This window comes from Pinus tabuliformis, chromosome 6 (genome assembly GCF_031772625.1).
Source record: "Pinus tabuliformis cultivar Carrire ecotype Pingquan chromosome 6, CPIR1, whole genome shotgun sequence".
Classification (NCBI taxonomy): domain Eukaryota; kingdom Viridiplantae; phylum Streptophyta; class Pinopsida; order Pinales; family Pinaceae; genus Pinus; species Pinus tabuliformis.
Genome location: NC_142292.1, coordinates 1,545,725,870 through 1,545,749,458, shown reverse-complemented (window position 1 = coordinate 1,545,749,458; position 23,589 = coordinate 1,545,725,870). Strand labels below are relative to the sequence as shown.

Genomic DNA, 23,589 nt, shown 5'->3' with positions numbered 1-23,589 from the left:
TATATCTATATATGAGTGCATTTATTCGAATGGTTCCAAGTTTTTTGTTCACATCCTCCTCTTCTATCTTCTCTGTTTGCCAAACAGCGAAGTTTTTCTATGGTGTACGTCAATGTTTGTGCCGCTGTGACTGTGTTAGGTTCCTTTGCTTGTGTCTATATTGTCTCTGTGTTGTGTGTCTGTACCCTGTGCTAGTGCAAAGTCAAGTCAGTGTTTCTTGCAAGAACATAAAATAAAAGATTGTGAGTTCATTGCAAGAATCACCTCAACCATTTGAAGAGACCCTGCAAGATGAGTGAGTTCAGGGAGGAGGCATTGATGGTGTTCATGGAAGAGGCATTGAGGGAACTGTTGTAGCTCCTCCTGAACGATTTGAAGAGACCCTGCAAGATAAGTGAGTTCATGGAGGAGGCATTGATGGTGTTCATATCCCTTACAAACTGATGCAGCAACTGTGGCATCCTTGAAAAAAGGCCAGAGTGTGCAACAACAACCCTTCGGTTTTGAAGGTGGATCTTAAGGCACCAGAGGCCGAATATGAAGAGATCAACAGTTCTTAACACTCACGCCCAGATCCGACGGTAATCGACAGCACATGGCCTGGCCCAACGAAGTTTAATGATTTTTGTTCACAGGATCTACGGTCATCATTTGTTCCGAAAGAAAGATCTGCATTTGTAGGATGAATGAGAGCCCATTTGTTTCATCATTTGCAATTGTAAGGAATTTCATTGTAGCTTTTGATAAAGACCGGATTTGAATTTGACCTGACCAAGAGGATCAGCGAGAAGATCCTCGAGAAGGGATGCATGGATGAATGAAAGTCGATGTCATGAAGCCTGTATTTGTATTTACAGTGGAGAACCGTACAGCCATGACAGGTATGCTTCTATTTATTTTATATTCATATTCATGATTTATTCTTTGGTTTTGGTGGCATGGATTAGAGCAAAATTTTCAATTTTCTTCTCCTTTATTTCTACTAAGACTCCTTCACTACCTTCTTGGCTCTGTCATGTTTTTAAAATCTCTTAATTCTAATGTTTCATAAGCCTATCCAATTCTCTTTCCTTTACGCTTATCTGTTTCAGAAGCCCCGAATTTTAAACATGAATTTTTGAACTCATTACATATTTTAATTTTCTTTATAAATTATTTTACTACATTTCTTTCTCTTTTTTAAATATTTAATTTTATAATTTTAAATATTTAATTTATTCGTTTATATTAAATTATTTTATATATAGCAAATTAGTTTATTCAACAAATACTTTTATTAAATTATTTTATAGGTAACCAATTAAATTAATAATATTATTTTATTTTATTTGAGTTTATATCATTTATATTTACATAGCTATTAGTGAAGAATTTTTCTATTTAATTGTTATATTTGAATTGTTAATTATTATATTTGAATTGTTTAGTTATATTTGTGTTTGTATAAACTGATTTTTTTTATTTGAAATTATATAATAATGAAAAGAATATTTTTGTAAACTGAATTTTTTTGATTTATAATGAAAGGATATCTTTGTATTATTTTATTATATATAATTATTTATCTTTTGGAAATTGATGATATAAAATAAAATATTCATGAGTAGAGTTGTTTTATTTTTATAAGATATGTGAAGCGATGCGTTTGTTTGTTTATTTAAATGTGAAAAGAAGTTTACAATTTTTTTTAGATGTACTCATAAATTGTATTTTTTTATAATATGATATATTTGTTAGATGACATGACATCGATATTTATGTATAGACATTGTTTCTTATTTATAATGATATGTATATGTTGGTGTATTTTATGTGTATTTTTAAATGGAAGAAGTTTTTGTTTGTTTATGTGATATAATGGTTGTGCTTTTCCTAATTAGATAATATCATTCCATTGAAAGATAATATGATGTTGACATCTTTTTCACGTATGTTGATATGTATGTATTTGTGATATAATCATTGTTTCTCTTAGATACTATGATGGTTATTGATTTCTAATTGATAAGATGTTTTTGTTTTCTACATGATGTGGATTGTATCTATTAAATGATATGATTATGATAACGACGATTATGTTTTTGTTTGTTAAGTGGCATGGTTTAGGTTGTTTCATGATGAGAGTGTGGGGCAGGAGAAACAAAGGGAGGAGGAGGATGCGGGCAGGGACGATGGGGAGAGAGAGAGAGAGAGAGAGAGAGAGAGAGAGAGAGAGAGGGAGGCAGACAGGGAGAGAGAGAGAGAGAGAGGGGGGGGGAAGGAGGGAAAGAGAGGAGGGGGGGTGGGGCGGAGGGGGGGAGAGGGGGGAGGGGGAAGATAAACAGGTGGGGGGAAGCAGATAGAGAGAGAGAGTTAGGTGAGAGGTGATGATAGGGAGAGGGAGAGGGGAAGAGGGGGAGGGATATCGACAGAGAGAGAGATAGGTGAGGGGAGAGGAAGAGGGCGACTGAGATCAAGAGGGGGAGAGAGCGAGAGAGGGGGAGGGGGATAGGAAGTAAGAGAGGGGGAGGGGGAGAGGGAGCGAGAGTGGGGGAGGGGCAAGGGGAGGAAAGGGGATGGGGAGGAAGAGGAGGAGAGGGTGGGAGAGGGGAAGTGTGAGATGGAGAAGGAGAGTGAGGGGGATAGTAGGAGAGAGAGAGAGAGAGATAGAAAGAGGTGTTTAGGGGGAGAGAGAAGGAGGGAGCAACATGGAGAGGGAGAGAGAGAGACGGAGGGAGAGGGAGCAAGAAGAGAGGGAAACAAAGAGAGGCAGAGAGACAATGGGAGGGGGGCGGAGAGAGATAGGTGGGGGAGGGAGGAGGATAAGGAGAGGGAGTGGGGGAGAGAGGAGGGAGAGAGGAAGAGAGAGATATAGCTTGGGGGAGAGCGGGGGAGAGAGAGAGAGAGAGACGGAGAAAGAAGGAGAGGGGGAGGAGGAGAGAGAGTGAGAGAGGGGGAGTGTGAGGTGAAGAGAGAGGGAGATAGAGAGAGGGGGGAGGGAGAGAGTGGGGTAGGGAGAGAGAGGGGAAAGGGGAGGGAGAGGAGGAGAGGGTGGGATACAAGGAGGGGAAGAGGAAGAGGGAGGAAGATAGTGAGAGAGTATAGGAAGGGAGGAGAGGGACACCGAAGTAGAGGGGGAGAGGGACAGAGAAACAGAGATACAGAGAGAGAGAGAGAGAGAGAGAGAGAGAGAGAGAGAGAGAGAGGGAGAGAAGGAGAGAGACATACAAAGAAGAGAGGGAGGGAGCGTGGAGAGAGAGAGAGAGAGGAGGCCAGGGGAGCAGGAGAGAAAGAGAGAGGGGGGGGAGAGAGAGAGGGAGAGAGACAGAGGGAGAGAGACAGAGGAAGCACGAGAGAGACAATGGGGGAGAGGGAGAGGGAGATGGAAAGGGGGAAGGGGAGGGGGAGGAGGAGAGACAGAGAGGGAGGGAGAGGGGGAGGGTTAGGGGTAGGGGATAAAGCGATAGGGAGATAAAGAGTGTGAGGGAGAGTGACAAAAAGAGGGAGGGAGAGATAAAGTGAGAGAGAGAGAGAGAGAGAGAGAGGGGGGGGGGGAGAGGAGAGAGAGGATAGATGGAGGTGGAGAGAGAGAGGACCGGGTGGGAGAGAGAAGGGAGAGGGAGAGGGGGAGAGAGGGGGAGGAGGAGAGGGACAAAAAGAGATGGGGGGAGAGAGTGGGAGAGGGAGAGGGGGTGCGAGAGTGAGCGAGGAGCAAGGGGAGAGGGATGGGTATAGATAGAGAGAGAGAGAGAGAGAGACGAGAGAGAGAGAGGGAGGGAGGGAGGGAGGAGGAGAAAGGGACAAGGAGAGAGATATGTGGGGGGAGAGAGGGGGAGGGGGAGAGGGGGAGGGAAAGGGAGAAAGAGAGAGATAAGTAGCGGAGAGAGGGGGTGGGAGAGAGAGGGGGAGGGGGAGAGTGAGAGAAAGAGGGGGGAGAGAGTGGCAGAGGGAGAGGTTGAGCGAGAGTGGGAGGGGAAGAGAGCAAGGGAGGTGGAGGGGGATAGGGGGAGGTAGAGAGAGAGAGGGGGAGGGGGAGGAGATGAGGGAGAGGAAATGGGAGAGAGACAGAAAGAGGGAGAGAGAGAGGGAGAAGGAGAGGAGTAGAGAGGCAGAGGGGGAGATAGAGAGGGGTGGAGGAAGAGGGTGATAGAATAGAGGGGGAAGGGGACCGGGAGAGACAGGAATACGGGGGGGAGATAGGGAGAGGGGCAGGGATAGCGGGAGAGAGAGAGAGGCAAGGGGAAAAGAGTGGGAGAAGGGGAGCGAGAGTGAGAGGGGGGGAGAGAGAGGGAGAGAGAGGAGGGGAGCGAGGGGGAGAGAGGACAACGAGACAGAGGAGGGGGAAGAGAGAGACAAAGAAAGGGGGGATGGTGGGAGAGAAAGAGTGAGAGAGAGAGGGATATGGAGAGGGAGAGGGAGAGAGGGGGAGAGAGAGAGGGAGAGGGGGAGAGAGGTATAGAGAGAGGGGGGGATAAGGTGGAGAGAGAGCGGGGAGGGGAAGATAGACCAGTGGGGGGAGGCAGAGAGAGAGAGTTGGGGGGAGAGGTGGATAGGGAGAGGGGGAGGTGAAGTGGGGGAGGGAGATGGCAAGAGAGAGAGATGGGTGAGAGGAGAAAAGGGGAGAGGGAGAGGGGGAGAAGGATCAGGAGGGGGAGGGAATAAGAGAGGGGGAGAGGGAGAGAGAGAGAGAGAGAGAGAGAGAGAGAGGGAGATAAAAGGGAGGGGGAAGGAGGGTGGGAGAGAGAGGGTAGGAGTGGGGCAAGATAGAAAAGGGTGGGAGAGGGTTGGAGAGGGGGCGGAGAGAGAGAGGGAGAGTGAGAGTTGGAGGGAGGGGGATAGAGATATATATACAGAGATAGGGTGAGAGGGAGAGAGGGGAAGAGGTGTAGGGAGAGAGAGGCGAAGGTGGGGAGAGAGAGAGGGATGGGGTGGGAGAGAGAAGGGGAGAGGGAGAGGGGGAGAGAGGGGGAGGAGGAGATGGAGAGAAAGAGACAGGGGAGAGAGTGGGAGAGGGGGTGCGAGAGTGGGAGAGGAGCAAGGTGTGAGGGAGGGTTAGAGAGAGAGAGAGAGAGAGAGAGAGAGAGAGAGAGAGAGGCATCGAGAGAGAGAGAGGAGGAGGAGAGAGAGAATGGGAGAGAGTGGAGGATAGGGAGAGGGAGAGAGGGGGAGGGGGAGAGGGGGAGGCAAAGGGACAAAGAGAGAGATATGTGGGGGTAGGGAGGGGGAGGAGGAGAGGGGGAGGGAAAGGGAGAAAGAGAGAGATAGGGTGGGGAAGAGAGGCAGAGGAGAGTGAGAGAAAGAGGGGGTAGAGAGTGGCAGAGGGAGAGGTTGAGCGAGAGTGGGAGGGGAAGAGAGCGGGGGAGAGACAGAGAGAGGAAGTGGGAGAGAGACAGAGAGAGGGAGAAGGAGAGGGAGAAGGAGAGGGGGAGGGAGGGGGAACGAGAGAGAGAGGAACATAGGGGGAGATGGAGAGAGGGGCAAGGGGAGGTATAGAGGGAGAGGGGGGGGGGGAAGGAGTGGGAGAGGGGGAGCCAGAGACGGTGAGCGAGAGTAAGAGAGGGGGGGAGAGAGGGGGAGAGAGAGGAGTGGAGAGCGAGGGGGAGAGAGGATAGTGAGAGGGAGGAGGGGGGAGAGAGAGAGAGACACAAAAAAAGAGGGGGGTGAGAGAGAGAGACAAAAAAAGAGGGGGAGAGAGAGAGAGAGAGACGGATATGGAGAGGGAGAGGGAGATAGGGGGAGAGAGGTACCGAGAGAGGGGGGGAGGGGGAGAGAGAGCAGGGAGGGGAAGATAGACAGGTGGGGGGAGGCAGAGAGAGAGAGTTGGGGGGAGAGGTGGATAGGGAGAGGGGGAGGTGAAGCAGGGGAGGGAGATGGCAAGAGAGAGAGATAGGTGAGAGGAGAGAAGGGGAGAGGGAGAGGGGGAGTAGGATCAGGAGTGGTAGAGTGAAAGAGAGGGGGAGGGGGAGAGGGAGAGAGGGAGAGAGATAGAAAGGGAGCGGGGAGAGAGTGGGAGAGGGGGAGAGAGAGAGGGAAGGGGAGGTCGAGGAAGAGGAGGAGAGGGTGGGAGAGGGGGAGAGGGAGAGGGAGGGAGAGAGAGAGAGAGGGAGGGAGAGAGAAGGAGGGAGCGATAAGGAGAGGGAGATAGGGGGAGAGAGTGGGGGAGGAAGAGGGTGAAAGAAGAGAGGGGGAGGGAAAGGGGGGAGAGAAACACTAGGAGGGAGAGAGAGAAGGATAGGTCGAGGAGAGAGGAGGATAAGGAGAGGGATTAGGAGAGAGGCGAAGGGAGAGGGGAAGAGAGAGAGAAAGGTGGGGCGAGAGAGGGAACATGAATGGGAATGGGGGAGAGAGAAAGGGAGAGAAAGAGAGAGAGAAGGAGAGGGAGAGGGGGAGATAGAGTGAGAGACAGAGTGGGAGAGGGGGAGGGAGAGGAGGAGAGGGTGGGATAGGGGGAGGAGAGAGGGAGAGGGAAAGGGAGGGAGGAGAGGGAAAGGGAGGGAGATAGAGGGAGGGAGAAGAGGGAGAGGGCTCTTTATTCTTAAGACTTATCTCCTGTGTACGATTTCTTTTAATTTCTAGGATTTCTAGGATTTGGTGCATGTCTTAGGCGGATTTTGCGTGCTAGTACTGTCACCCACACTTCTATCTATCTCAGCTAATGTAGTTGCGAGCCTTGAGGGACCTTTTCGGCGATTCCTAGCCGTGAAGGAATTTTGACCAGGCACCTGGCAAACGAAAATGATAGATTCGTATGTCAAAACCGCTGGAAGCGTGTGACTCCTAATACCTCAATGCCCCAAAGATTCATTTGAAATTGAATTTCAGGCTAAAATTAAAGATCCAATGCCTTGACCTTTAAAGCCACCTTACATCTGAATTTGGGGCTAAATTTATGTGTAGCAGCGCTAGCAGGAATATTTCGTAAAGATTTAGCTGCCTAAAGAAAGAAAGGACCCTGCTTCCTTTCTTTATAATTATTCGCGGACCACAAGATTCCGCTAACCGTACTGTCAACAAAAAATTGTCCATTGTACACAAATTTACATATATACTCGGGTGCAATTATCCCTTTTTACATCTTTTGTACGTCCTTAGGGTTTTGAGTCAGCACATAGGGTTTTAAATATTTCTGTGGCTTCCTGTGGCTTCTTTGTCATTTAAAGGTTTATTTTAAAGAATCCACACATTATCTGTAAAAGATTGGTAATTATCCTTTTTTTTTGCATCTTTGTAAGTCCTTAGGGTTTTAAGTATTTTTGCAGTTTATTTGTCATTTGAAGGTTTATTTTAAAGAATCCATGCAACAACTGTAAAAGATTGGTACATGTATTTATGTATGATCATAGGGATCTGCAACCACAGGCCTTTCATAGGACTACTTATCTTCTACTGTCGACTAACTTTAGTTCATCAATATAGATTCTCTTTTATTTTCTCTCTCTCTTTTTCCATGTCAGAGATTAGACCTCAACTCCAACAATAAATGGTCTGGGTTTATGGGGTTTACCCACTCATTCCAAACATTGAACACCTCAATGATCAAGTGAGGCTGAGGAATCAGTGATGATACCTTAGCCATGAACATACACATACCACATCTAGTACTTTTCTTAACATCCAGTGCTTTTCTTAATCTAAATGAGAAAATAAGGTAGTTTTCATACTTTAAAAACAATTCTTACATATTAAATTTATAATTATGATATAGTTATCTTACAGAGAAGAAAACCTCCTACCATAATAACTTAATTATAATATATATTTTTTCTAATTAAAATATCTTTATTATAGATATCTTTTTTAATTAAAATATCTTTATTAAAGGATAATAGAGTTGTCTTACAATTTTATGTATCATTTCCCTTGTACAGATTTCATATTTCAAATTTTGTGTAAACTTCATAAACCAAATTCTATTCTATTTTTTAAGAAAACCTTAAATTTCGTAAACCAAATGAATATATTGCTTTTATTTATTATAAATCTCTAGAACATTAACAATTTTATATATTATAAATCTCTGTGAACATTAACAATTTCTGTAACATTAACAAGACTAGATACATAAAAATCAACACTTCCTAACCTATAAATATAAACTAGCCTATAAATATAAAATTGATTTTATTTATTATAGATTAATGTATAATATCATCTACCCACATTACATAAATATTTAGGCAATAAGGTGTTAATTTTATATATTATAAATTTCTTGAACATTAACAACTTCTTTAGCATAAACAAGACTAAATACATAAAAGTCAACACTTTCGAACATAGAAATATAAAATTGATTTTATATATTATAGATTAATCTATAATAATCATCCACCCACACTACATAAATATTTAGGCAGCAAGGCAAATTCTCTTATGTGCCACCCTGTCCTATCATGTAAGGCGATTTGATGTGTTAGATGATTGGAATGATTCCCACCATCCAATCATCATACAAGGTTATGGAGTTAGTTACTGTAACAAACCAACGCTGTGAATACTAAGAAGATGGGTTCTGGAACAAGGGCATCTCTGCCTGGGATGTCTGCCACTGTGCCACCCCTATCTTCCGCAAACGGCCATTGGCCGTGATCGAGGGCCGAGACTCTGCCATGGAGGAGGCGAACTTCTTGACCAAGTAAGGTAGCAAAGGTTATATTATTCACAGGCTGGATGCATTCACGCTGAGCAACATCATGCATAAGGGGGCGCTGGATAACCCCAAGATCGAGGTCATATGGAATACGAAAGTCCTCAAGGCTTTTGGGTACGAAAGTGGTTTACTCAACCGGTTCAATCTCCGAAACACAGTGATCAGTGACGAGTCAGTGTTGGTAGCATCGGGGCTGTTCTTCGCCATCGAGCACGAACAGGCCACCAAGTTTTTGGAGGGACAGCTGGAGTTGGAGTTAGACGGCTATATAGTGACAAAGCCTGGAACAACCAACCCAAACGAGTATTGCGGTGGTTTTGGCTGCGGGAGATGTTGAGGACAAGAAATGGCGCCAAGCCCTTATGGCTGCGTGCAAAGGTATGTAAAAGCCTGCAATGAGATCTGGTGTTTGCTATCCATGGTATTAAAATTTTGGACATTTTTTCATTTCAATTTCGCCGCAATGTGAGGTTTCAGAATTTTGGACATTTTTTCATTTCAATTTTGCTGCAGTGTGGGGTTTCAACACTGCTGCCCTGATCTGTTGAAGATATATCTATTTTACATTTTTTCATCCTAGACTTGAGATAAAGATGAATTCCTTTTTTTTTAATATGAATGTTGTTTGTGCAGGGTGCATGGCCGCTTTCGTAGCAGAGCACTTTTTACATGAAATAGAGGTGGAGGAGGATATGTAGAGTTCCCTGCTTTAGATTTCCTATGCTAGAGACCTTCATAGTTCTGAGCTGCTTTTTGAATAAATGCTAGTTTACTAGGTGGTTCAAATAGTAGGGACAAAGCTGTATAATTATTACAAATCTTTCATTTTAATATTTTTAGTTAAAATTTGAATTATTTAAATTCTAAGTCATAATCATGAAAATTTAAATGTAAATTCTTTGCCCAACCAAACCATTGCATAAGTCCAAACACATACAATAATTTTGATAATGTCCAAACACATACAATAATTTGGATAATGTGTTTTTTTCCCCGATGCTAATGTTGAAACTAGGCCAAAAAGTTTAAAAAACCTACTACATATTTTATTATCCAAATAGCTTCAACACCATTGTAAGTGAGGGAAAAGTTTAAAAAACTTACTACATATTTTATTATCTAAATAGCCCAGATTGGAGCCCCTCAAAGCAATCCTTGCCAAAGATTACCATGAAGACACGAACTCAAGATAACAGATACAGGTGGCCCCCAGTTGGGGTGATAAAGGGGGAGTGTATGAGCATGAAGATAGCGCATGTGACGGGACGACCAGGACGCCTGCCTACTACCAGCAATATGGATCAACTAGACGTGGTGGTGTCCTGCATGACTGCAGGAATTTCGAGGAGGCAAAGTGACAGGAGTATGGGGGGAGAGGTGACTATGAATATTCCACGGGGTTTAGATATATTCTATCAACCTAATAATTAAATTATAACTATGGCGATGAGCATAATTATTATACATATAACATGTGGTCGACCGGCTTATGTACTAATTGTTGGACTGCAAAAGGTGGATCATTAATTCTTATTGGAATGCTTATATTATGTTGTTATATTTCATAGTTATAACATTCCAACCAAATCTCCATTTTGTGTTGTTCTCTCTATTGAATGTTGTTACTAGGCAACTTAATATATCATCAAACCTAGAATACTTGGATGAAACTTTGTCACTATCAGTCTGCTTGGACATCGTTCTATCTTGAACATCATTTTCTTTTATACTTCTTATCATAGTAACATGGGTTAAATCAGAAGTCAAATCAATGTTCAATTTTTATTTTTCCATTTTTGGTTCAGTTGACTATCCTTGGTCGTATGCCTATGATGATCACCTTTCTACGTTGAGCTTGTTTGGAATCCATTTTTTATGTTGTTGTTTTTCTCTGAACTACCATCATTTTCTATATTTTTGTTTCAACGAATGCATATTCTCCATGTCCAAGCAACTACAAGACGTCAAACCCAATACATTATTCTAGAAATTGTTCTAATTTTCTATGCTTCTTTTCTTTTCTACCCTTTATACGATATCCTCAAAAGCTTTTCATGCAATTGAGTGCAGATTCTATTGTTGTTGTGTGTCTTCTCGTTGAATATCTGGAAATATTCAATTTCCATTTATTGTATATGTTTATGTCCCTGTTGGTTTCCAACTCCGTGAGTCTTTGCTTGCAATATTCATATGAGATTATGTCACAAGTTCTAAGAGGTCAAATTTAAATGGTTGTGTATAATTATGCTTCCCTTCCTTCTTCTTGTTCAGCATCTTGAAGGAGTAAAATTATATCCCCTTGAAGGAGTAAAATTATATCCCCTTGTAAAATTAGTGTTTTGACATTCATAATGGTTTTTGGTTAAGGGCACATATTGTATAAGATATTTTGGTGAGAGTGGTCAAAAGTTACATTAAATAAGGGAAACAATTTTGTGGGGGTTAATATAAAGTGCAATATCTAGAAATATCTAATAATAAATTCATTATAATTATTGAATTTATAGATACATATATTAATATATATTTTTACAGATCAAAATATTATTGGGAAACCCAATGTGTGTTTGCCTATGATTTCCCTCATTGTTTTAATCCAATAACTAATGGGTTGTACTTAGAAAAACCCTCAGTGATTTAGTAGATAAGTTTTTAATACTCCTAGAGTATTGCAAGGCTCTTAGAAATATTGAAAAAAATAGTTTATCTTAAACTTTGAAATAAATATTTTCTTTATATATTTATCATTTAAATTTTCCAACGTAAAAGTATTTAGAAAAAAATATAAATTAATTAATTTTTAATTACTAATGAAGAGGATTATTAATACATATGACTTTAATGAAGAGGATTGTTAATATATATGATTTTATTTATTAGTTAAAAGGGTTATTTTACTAGTGAGAAATGTTGTTAAGCCATATGAATTTTAATATTTTTTTTTCTTATTTAAGAACTTATCCTCAGATTTTATTTTGACAATTTTATTATTTAGCAAACAAAATTATGTATAATGAATTTCACCCCATTTTTCTAATTTTCAATTCAAATTGATAGTGTGAGTCACTGAGATAAAGATTGACATTTCAGATTTAAGTGTTAACTTTGTACATATTCTCTTGACTGTGAAGAAAGCAATTTAAACATTGAGTTTTTAAATTTCACCATTACTTTTTTAACTTTGGAATTTTGTGTTTTTTAGAGCAAAAACTATTAAATAGCGAGAGTTTCTAACTTTGAAACTATCCATTTTTTACTTCAAAAGAAAATAAATATTATTTTGAAATTTAACTTTTAATTTTTTACTTTTCCATCAACTATTCACTCTTTCTAACTTTAAAATTAGTTTTCATATCATATAGCTTTGCATCACTAGCAGAACCTACCTTTTCTTGAGGTCCTAGTTATGAGATTATCACATCCTCTTTTTCTTGTTGTTCCTTGTTGTTCTGTGTTCTTCCCCATATTGGAAAGAAATAGATAATTTTTGTTCCTCCCCCTACTGAAAGGAGAGATAATTCTTATTGAGTTTGACCAAGCCAAACACGGGTTGGGGCATGTAGCCATATTGCCAATCTTTTACTTCAGAAGCAATTTTTTAAATTAATCTTTAAATTTTGTAGTTTGATTTCTTTAAAATTTAAATGCAAATTATTTTGGTTTGTATTTTTTTAATTTAAAAAGTGGTGTTTTTACTGAATGTAATTTATATTCTGCTTTTAATTTTAAATTTTAAATTTAATTTTTTACTTTACTCTCTTTAAATTTTTAAAGGTAAATTACTTTGGTTTGTATTTTTTTCTAATTTAACAGGTGGTTTTTTTACGAATTTAATTTATACTCTCTTTCTAAATTTAAGTTATTTTTTTCTTTTTCGGGTTGTAATTTTTAAATTTAGATAAATTTTTGCTTTTATGGGTTGTCTACTTGAATTCGACCCATTCCCTTTTTTCTCACAATCTCAAATTTATACTTTCTTTTTAAATTTAGATTACTTTTTCCTTTTTCGGAGTGTACTTTCTAAATTTAGGTTATTTTTTGATTTTATGGGCTGTTTTCTTGAATTCGAGCCGTTCCCTTCATATCCGTTTTCTCACAATCGCAATCTCACATAGCCCATATGTGATGATTTCGAAACTATGCTCATGCCCAATTGTTCCAAGATAGTGTTTTGATTGGTAACGCCAATTTTGTTGGCTCTGTATCTTTGTTGGGAGAGCGTGATACTGAATACATGAAGATCGTGTGCTCGATTTGTATCTTTGATGGGGAGCGTCAGACTGAATATCTTTGAAGGTCGTGTGTTCGATTCTCTGTTGAGAGAGAGTGAGACTGAATATATGAAGACTTCCAATTAGGCTTCAAGTATGTAGCCATTTCTGTCAATTCAAATTATCTTAACATTCCATGTCTCTTCTTCTTCGATCTTTGTTTATAATATTTTTTTGCAACTATGGATATTGTTTATTTTGTTTGCACATTTCAAGCCATGACTCTGAAAATCGTGTGTTCGATCCACGCTCAAGGCCCTTGTCACTTCGTAACTCTACTTCCAATCAGGCTTGAGGTAATCAGCCATTTCTGTCAATTCAAATTAGCTTAACATTCCATGCCTCTTCTTCTTCGATCTTTGTTTATAATTTTTTTCTCCAACTATGGATATCATTTATTTTGTTTGCATATTTGAAGCCACGCCTCTTCTTCGAGCCTTACTTTAAAGTATGGTTTATAAAAAACCATACTTTAATGTGGGATAAAAAGAAGTTCCTCTTTGAAACTGTAGTCACTCATGTTATCTTATATGGTTGTGAGGTTTGGGGTTGCAGCATCTCCAGAGAATCATGGAGAAAGATTGAGCAAATCCTGAAGCGTTTTATAACTTATAACCTGAAAATTAAAAGTAATACACCCTATCCTATTCTCCTTATAGAAGAAGGTCTTTCCCCTATTGAGAGCGTAGCTATGCTTAGGTTTCTGTTGTACAAGCACAAAATCAGTAACATAGACGATCATAGACTTCCTAAGCTAGCTTTAAATTCTAGCCAAAACCACCTAAGGCTCAATCGAGGGTGGCATAAAGACACAAGGGCCTGGTTAAACTATTGGGAGATCAACGAAAATGATGCATTGCAAAACATAAATAACATTAAAGATATTGTTACTTCTAAGTTCAAAGAAAAAATGTGGTGTGAGAAAGACTTAGCGGCTAAAAGAAAATTAAGTTATTATAAGAAAGTCATCAACCCCACCCTAGAAGATCAAAAGTATCTCTCTATTTTAACTAGCTCAAAGAAGAAAATTAATATAGCAAAGATTAGAACGAATTCTCATGAGCTCCATAGTGAAACAGGTCGTTGGGCAGTTCCTAAAACGCCATGGACGGAAAGGATTTGCCATATATGTGAGAATAGGAACATCGAGGATGAAAACCACTTCCTCTTAGAGTGCCCCGCGTATAACCACATTAGATCTCAGTTTCACAATCTTTGTTACAATACTTACCTTCCTAGCCTTTTACAATGTCAAAATTATAGTGAGCTCGGGAGGCTTCTCTCCAAGCTTTTTGAGCATAGGAATAAAATCTTAAATCAAAATAGATAATTTGTTTCTTTAGGTCCGATAGACCATTATTTGGTCTCAGCGGACGTTAATCATCATCATCATCATCATCAAAAACATTTACAACTATAGATAACGTTTATCGACAATTTTCCTTGCACAATGTAATGTATTGTTTATAAATTTTTTGTAGAGCTATGGATATCGTTTATGGATATGCTATTTATAAATTTTTTCTACAGCTATGTTTATGGATATGTTGTTCATAAACTTTTTCTACAGCTATGGATATCATTTTTTTTTTGATAATTTTGTTTGCACATTTGAAAGGTTGAACATTGGTTTTATAATTATTTTTCTACAATTATGGGAAGTACTTATTGATACTTTTCACATGTTGATACTTTTCGTGTTTAATTATACATTTGTTCACGCATTGAAAAGACTTAACACTTCGTCAACAAGATTCGTCCTCAATTACTATATCGCCCCTGCACTGAACTTTGGTCTTATGGTTACCAAGATATCAAGATATCAATCATTGATACACGTAGCCCCAAAATTATGACGCATAAAACATAGAAATTCTTGCAAACATTCACCTCTTCCTGGTTTGTTAAATGATGGATTGGAAATTTTTCTTGGGTGGGTGATAAACTTTTATGTCTCATTTTTTATCTATATTCTAATATGAAAATAGATTCAACATAGATTTAGCTTCTTTTTATTGGAATTGGAATTTCACACTTAGATTATATATTTTTGAAATTTTTAATTCAAAAATAAATTCAAAATTCTAATTTTTTTTAAATATAAAAATTATTCTTAATACTTTTAAATATAGACATGTAGAAATATGAATATGTGGAAAATAGTCAAAGCTATTTTTTCTTTTTTTCCAAATAAAACACGAAAATGTTGTCCCTCTTAAACTACACTGCACTTTGATTACTCGATGTTCACTTTTGTTGTTAACTGGGCTTACAACTTTGATATTGATAATCATAGGTGGCAACAAATAATTTTAATCACCTTCATCATAACTTTTTTAGTGAAATTCCAAAAATAGTATTTGAATTAAACTAGAAAACTAAATTAAATTTTACTAATTAAATTGTTGTGCTCATAATTACTTATTTATATTGCAATTTTTTATACATATTATTTGTTATATTATCATGTATATATTGATATCTGAATTTTCTCAATAAGTATTATAAATAAAAAGAATGAAATGATATGCAATTTTATTCTGTTTAAGATTTATGAGGAGGAGGAGGAGGAGGAGGAGGCAGTGGAGGTGGAGGTGGAGGTGCAGGAGGCAGAGGAGGAGGTGGAGGCAAAGGCAGAGGAGGTAGAGAAGAGGAGGACGAGGCATAGAAGAGGAGGAGGAGGAGGTAGAGGCAAAGGTAGAGGAAGCAGAGGAGAGGAGGAGGACGAGGTAAAGGAGGACGATGAGGTGGAGGTGAAGGCAGAGGTGGATGAGGAGGTGGAGGAGGCAGAGAAGGCAGAGGCAGAGGCAGGGGAGAAGGAGGTGGGGGGGAGGAGGAGGAGATGGAAGCAGACAAGGAGGATCATGAGGAGGAGACAACGATGGTGAGGAGGAGGAGTAGTTGAAGGCAGAGGCGGCAACGAGGAAGGAGGCAACGGCGGAGGCGAGGCAAGAGGAGGAGGAGGCAGTGGAGGAGGAGGTGGAGGGGATGGGGCAGCGGAGAGGGGGGTGGTGACAATGGTAGAGGAGGCGATGGAGGAAAAGGAGGTAGATGAGGAGGAGGAGAAGGAGGAGGAGGAAAAGACAGAGGTAGTGGCATTGGCGGTGACAGTGGCGGTGGTGGTTGTGGTGGATGAAGAGAAGGATCATGTGGTGGTGATGGTGGTGGCAGAGGTAGAGGAGGAGGAGGGGGTGAAGGTATTTGAGGAGGAGGTGGAGGTGGTGCTGGAGGTGGAGTAGGAGGAGGAGGTGGAGGAGGTGGTGGCAGTGGAGGAAGAGGAGGAGGAGGAGAAGGAAGAGGAGGGGGTGGTGTTGTTGGTGGAGGTTGAGGTGGTGGATGAGAAAGTGGAGGTGGTGGTGGTGGTGCAGGAGGAGGTGTAGGTGGAGGATGAGGAGTAGGAGGAGGTAGAGGTTGAGGTCCTGGAGGAGGAAGAGAAGGAGGAGGAGGTAGACGTGGAGATTGAGGAGGAAGAGGAGTAGGAAGTGGAGGAGGAGGAGGAGGTGGTGGAGGTGGAGGAAGAGGAGGAGGAGGTGGAGGTGGATGTGGGGGTGGAGGTGGAGGTGGTGGAGGTGGAGATGGTGGTGGGGTAGGAGGTGGTGGAGGTATAGGTGGATGTGGAGTAGGAGGTGGTTAGGGTATAGGTGGATGTGGAGGAGAAGGAGGAGGAGGAGGAGGAGGAGGAGGATGAGAAGGGTGTGGAGGAGGATTATGAGGAGGAGGAAGAGGTGGAAGTGGTGGTGGAGGAAGAGTAGGGGTGGAGGTTGAGGTGGAGGAGGAGGTGAAGGTTTACATGGAGGTTTAGGTGGAGGAGGAGGAGGAGGAGGAAGCGTAGGAGGAGGAGGTGGTGGAGGAGGTCGAGGTGGAGGAGGAGGAGGAGGAGGAGGAGGGGGTGGAGGAGGAGGAGGGGGTGGAGTTGTAGGTGGTGGTGAATAAGGAGGCAAAGGAGGAGTATGAAGAGGAGAGAGAGGTGGAGAGAAGGTGGAGTAGCAGGAGGAGGAGGTGATGGAGGTGGTGGTGGATGAGGAGGTGGAGCAGGAGGAGCAGGAGGAGGAGGCGGACGCAGAGGTGCTGTAGGAGGTGGAGGTGGAGGAAGAGGTGGAAGAAGAGGAGAAGGTAGAGGTGGAGGTGGTGGAGGTGGCAGAGGCGGAGGTGGTGGAGGTGGTAGATGTGGTAGAGGCGGAGGTGTTGGAGGTGGTAGAGGTGGAGGTGGTGGAGGAGATGGATGTGGAGGTGGGGGAAGAGGATCTGGTGGAGGAGGAGGAGAAGGAGGTGGTGGTGGTGGAGGAAGAGGAGGAGGAGGATGTGGTAGTTGAGGAGGTGGTGGTGGAGGTGGAGTTGGAGGAGGTGGTGGAAGACTAGGAGGCTAACAAAATATTCCCAATTGCACCACAAGCTTGAGAAGGGTTGGAGGATATAATTTTACCCTTTTCAAACACTAAAAAATAAGAAGAAATGAAAGAAAAATTATGCATAAGACCATTTAAATTTTACATATAATTACCGACCATAGAATCTCCTAAGGAGATTGCAGGTTAAGACTCACAATGTTCAAAACTGATTCAGGAATCAACATATAATACTTATTGACAAAAAATTATAATGGGTATTTAAGTACAAGGACCACAATACCTATAGAAGTTAGACTCAATTTCGTGAGAAGTGTTGGAGCATACCCAAGAAAAGGGAAAAATACTAAAGAAGCATAGAATTGCAACAATTTCTAGCATCATCTATTGGACGAGACACCTTGTAGTAACTTCGACATGTCAAAGATGTATTCATTGAAATAAAAAGATATATAATGATGGTAGATAAAAAAATGCAAGAACAACAACTATTCATTTCAACCAAAGTTAGCATAGAAAATGAAAGTTCGACGCACACATAGAATTGAGGACGTTTGAGTGAATGCAACAAGAAAATAATAAGTGCTATACTTAAAATTGAATTCTAATTCACCCTGTGAGCCTACCACAACAATCGTAGAATAAAAGGATTATTAAAGGAAATTCTAGAGAAAACTAATTTACAAACAATTGTTACCTCAACCTCCCTTATAACTGATGAACAAGTTCCTCTAGTAGATTCAAACACACCCAACACTTGAGGTCCATAAATAAAGAAAGTCTATAAGAAACATCTAGTAAGAAACTGACCTAAGGCATGCTTGAGATAAACAAATATTTCAAGTCCTAGAAAATCCTATGAGAGGAGAGAAGAAAAAATTTAAAATAAGGATGTTGTATCCTTATCCTGTATCCTAGAAAATTCTATGAGAGGAGAGAAGAAAAATTTGAAGTCACTTAAAACACTATCAATCTTTAGTACAAGATCTGACTAAGCATTTCATAGCGTTTAATATTTCTTCAATCCCCAGACTCGAAAACGCAAGTGCAGATCTTTTGGCTAATAGAGTATTCAATGATGACCCTGATATCGTAAATTTCCTCACATCTGAAGGATCCTACTCCAATCAAATAATTGACGAAGACCAGCACGATCGACAATTGCAACAAAATAGCACTAATAATGTTATACCTCAGTCGCTGGTCAAGTTAGAAGAATTATACGATTTGAAAGATCGGTTTAATAGGTCTACCAATTCAAAGCTCTACAGTTAACCCTTGAATTACGAATTAGTAAACCTAGGGACCAATACTAAACCACAAAACATTATTCTATGCCTCAGCCTAGCCCCTGAAGAGAAACTAGCGTATATTCGTCTTTTGAGACAATCTAAAATGTTTTTTCTTGGAATTATGATGAGCTGAAAACATACGACACTTCTATCATCTAGCATACTATTCCCATGATCGATAACGAAAAACCTGTCCAACAAAAACTGAGAAAAATCCACCCCAATTTAGAAAATCAGATAAAAACCGAGCTCAACAAGTTACTGAAAGCCAGGATTTAAAATGTTACAAAATGCTTTATAAATTTTAATAAAATTGTTAGGGTTTAGGGTTTATAACAATTTAGTAAATTCTTTAAATAAACACTTAAAAAAAGTTATAAATGCTTGTTAAAATGTTATAAAATACTTAGGGTTTAGGGTTTGGGGTTTAAAATGTTATAAAGTGCTTTTGGTTTATGGTTTAGGGTTTTTTTTTGGTTTTTGGGGTTTAGGGTTTTTATGGTTTATGGTTTTTTAGGGTTTTTAGGGTTTAGGGTTTTTTAGGGTTTAGGGTTTTTATGGTTTATGGTTTTTTAGGGTTTTTAGGGTTTAGGTTTTTTAGGGTTTAGGGTATGGGATTTAAGGTTAAGGGTTTATGGATTAGGTGTTTAGGGTTTATAGCAGTTTAGTAAATGGTTTTAGTAAACACTTAAGGGTATAGGATACAAAGAAAAGGAGATTAAAAGAGCAATTTAGAAAGCCGAGAAAAGGATGTTATCTCACGAACCTAAGGCCCGAGATCAACCTGAGGGTGGTAGGGTTTTATACCCTACATTCATGGAGTTACAGATAAGATTGCGAAAAACCTAATAAGGAAAAACATAAGTACGCAATTCTCAGCACCTGGAACTATTAGGCAAGGTATGAGATCTGTCAAGCATAATATTGATAGACATCAACTTAAAGGGGTCTATAAAATTGATTGCTCATGTGGGAAAAGCTACATTGGCGAAACAGGTCGCTCCGTGCAGGCCAGACTCAAGGAACATGGAGATGATATTAAGAATGAAAGGTCTAGTACTTCCACCCTGGCTGAACACTCCTCAAAAACTAAGCACCATGTGTGCTTGGAAAGCGCCTCTATTATCGCTAGGGAAGAGCAACACCATAGGAGAAAGATCAGAGAAGCTATTGAGATTATCAAACACCCTCATAATCTCAACAGAGACAATGGTATGGAGATTAGTGGAAGTTAGCTTCCCCTAATCAGAGAAATTAACTCGCTTTATTAATATTAGTATCATAATAATAATAATAATAATTAATACACAATTAATCATTTACATTATTAATTATGATAATGACCTTTATCATTAATTAATTAATTAATTTATTAATTACCCATATTAATTACATTGATTCTTAATATTAAAATATCTATTTTAATATAATAATAATTATTATTAATATTTATACATTTAAATAATTTTAACTAATTTTAATATTATCCCATTACACTAATAATACTTCTCCAAAATATCAAAAATATATTGATAATAATTCTGTTTAAATATAAAAATAACATTGTACTTACACATGTGTTATATATAACTATTATTAAATAATAAACATTAAATATTATATTCAATACTCTACGATTAATATTATCAATATTATATATTAATACAATATTCTAGGATTAATTTGATCAATTCTAATTATGATAATTATTAATATTATTAATACTAATTATTATTATTAATTATTATATTAATAAATAATAATTATTAATAACAATAATATTTACAATTAACAATAATTTCTTTATTAATTTCTTTCCTAAGCCAAATAGTAACCTATTCTTAAAATTTATTAATAAAAAAAAAATTGTACCAACATATATTATAATAAATATTAAATATTAATTCAATATACTAAGATTAATATTTTTAACATTAATTATGATCAACATAATATCATTAATACTAATTATTATTATTAATTATTATAATTCTAATTATTATTACTAATTATTATATTAATAATAATTATTAATGATAATGATAATAATAATAATTACAATTAATATTAATAATAAATAATAATAAATATTCATGATCAATCATTTATTATAAATATTAAATATTAATTCAATTTTCTAGGATTAATTCTTTTTAACATTAACTATGATCAATATAATATCATCAATACTAATTATTATTAACTATTATGATACTAATTATTTTTATTATTAATTAGTATATTAATAATAATAATTAGTAATAGAATTAATATTAATAATAACTATCATATTTAATTAAAAGTAGCTAATTAATATTAATAAAAAAAATTATTATGATAATGATCAATCTTAATAATAATTGATATTGATTTATATATATATATATATATATATATATATTAAAATTAATTAATTAATTAAATTAATCAGAGACAACCGACATCTCATCAAAAATTATTTTTTCTCTCCTCATTACTATTTAATCCCTCAAATAATCTCTTCTTCTATCAAGCATTCAAGTTGTCCTAATGATGGATCCCGGTTGGGATTTGAAACGTTGGCAGAAAATGGTTCTTACTGTGGGTTCTCTGGTAACTAAGTTGAAAATACAAAACACTTTTTAAAATGTTATAAAATCCTTAGGTTTTAGGGTTTGGGGTTTAGGGCTTAGGGTTTAGGGTTTATAAGACCTTAGTAAATGATTTTAGGGTTTGGGGTTTGGGGTTTAGGGTTTAGGTTTTATAAAACTCTAGTAAATTCTCTTAATAAACGCTTAAATAAAAGTTAGAGAACGCTTTTTAAAATGTTATAAAATTTTTAGTGTTTAGGGTTTACCATTTGTGGTTCACGGTTTGGGATTTAGGGTTTAGGGTTTAGGGTTTAGGTTTTATAACACCTTAGTAAATTATTTTAATAAACACTTAAATAAAAGTTACAAAATTATTTTTAATAGATCATTAAATGCTTAGGTTTTAGGGTTTGGGGTTTTGGGTTTAGAGTTTAGTGTTTAGGGTTTAGGGTTTAGGGTTTATAACACTTTAGTAAATTATTTTAATAAACACTTAAATAAAAGTTACAAAACTCTTGTTAAAATGTTACAAAATGCTTAGGGTTTAGGGTTGAGGGTTATAACACTTTATTAAATGCTTTTAATAAATGCTTAAAATAGTTACAATTGTGTATTTTAAAATGTTATAAAATTCTTAGTTTTTATCGATACAGTTTATGGTTTATGGTTTTGGATTTATAACACTTTGATAAATTCTTTTAATAAGAACAAAAGAAAAAGTTACAAAACACTTGTTAAAATGTTATAAAATGCTTAGGCTTTAGGGTTTAAGATTTAAAATTCTATAAAATGCTCATGGTTTAGGGTTTAGGGTTTATAACACTTTAGTAAATGCTTTTAATAAACACTTCAAAAAAGTAACAAAATTTTTGTTAAATTGTCATTGAATGCTTAGTGTTTAGGTTTAGGGTTTAAAATGTTATAAAATGCTTAAGGATTAGGCTTTAGGGTTCCCAAGGCTTTATTAAACTTTAGTAATCATTTTAATAACGACTTAGAAAAAATTTACAAAACACTTGCTAAAAAGTTATAAAATTCTTAGGGTTTAGGTTTGAGGGACACTTTAGTAAATTCTTTTAATAAACACTTTAAAAAAATTTACAAAACTCTTGTTAAAATTGCATAAAATTCATAGGGTGTATGTTCTAGGGTTTAGGGTTTATAAAACTTTAGTAAATGCTTTATATAAACACTTAAAAAAGTTACAAAGCACTCATTAAAATGTTATAAAATGTTTAGGGTTTAGGGTTTTTAAATGTTACAAAATGCTTCTAAATTGTAGTAAAATTCTTAGGGGTCAGGGTTTATAACAATTTAGTAAATTCTTTTGATAAACACTTAAAAAATGTTACAAAACACTTATTAAAATGTTATAAAATTTTTAGGGTTTAGGGTTTTAGTATTTTACAAAACGCTTTCTAAATTGTAATAGAATTCTTAGGGATCAAGGTTTATAACACTTTAGTAAATCCTTTTAATAAACACTTAAAAAAAGTTACAAAATCCTTATTAAAATGTTATAAAATGATTAGGGTGTAGGGTTGTTACAAAAAGATTTCTAAATTGTAATAAAATTGTTAGCGTTTAGGGTTTATAACAATTTAGTAAATTCTATAAATAAACACTTACGAAAACTTACAAAGGCTTGTTAAAATGTTATAAAATACTAAGGGTTTAGCGTTTTGGGTTCAAAATGTTATAGTGTGCTTTTGCTTTAGGGTTTGTGGTTTATAATGCTTTAATAAATTCTTTTAATAAACACTTATAAAAGAGTTAAAAAATGGTTTTTAGGGTTAAAATGTTATAAAATGCTTAGGATTTAGGGTTTAAGATTTAAAATTATATAAAATGCTCATGGTTTAGGGTTTAGGGTTTACAACAGTTTAGTAAATGCTTTTAATAAACACTTAAAAAAAGTAAGAAAATGTTTGTTAAAACGTTATAAAATACTTTGCGTTTAGAGTTTAGGCTTTAAGGTTTAGGGTTTTGGGTTCAAAATGTTATAAAATGCTTACGATTTAGGATTTAGGGTTTATAGCATTTTAGTAAATGCTTTTAATAAACACTTCAAAAAGGTTACAAAAATCTTGTCAAAATGTCATTGAATGCTTAGCGTTCAGGTTTAGGGTTTAAAATGTTATAAAATGCTTAAGGATTAGGGTTTAGGGTTATCAAGGCTTTGGTAATTTCTTTTTATAAACACTTAAAAAAAGTTAAAAAACACTTTTTATAATGTTATAAAATGCTTAGTGTTTAGCGTTTAGGGTTCAGATCTTATAACACTTCAATAAATTCTTTTAATAAACATTTAAAAAAGGTTAAATAACACTTTTTAAAATGTTATAAAATGCTCAGGGTTTAGGGTTTATTAAACTTTAGTAATCCTTTTTTTTTTTTTTTCTCGATAAAGGCTAAACTATTGTATTAAGAAAAGAAAACTATTTAGAAAGAGGCCTAGGCCTCTGAAGATGCAGGGGAGCA

General features: G+C 37.6%; 1 pseudogene; it reads left to right on the top strand.

The window, feature by feature from the left end:
• The first annotated feature begins 832 nt into the window (after nt 1-832).
• LOC149264622 (thioredoxin reductase 2 pseudogene) lies at nt 833-9,327 on the top strand (annotated as a pseudogene).
• Nucleotides 9,328-23,589: the final 14,262 nt, after the last annotated feature.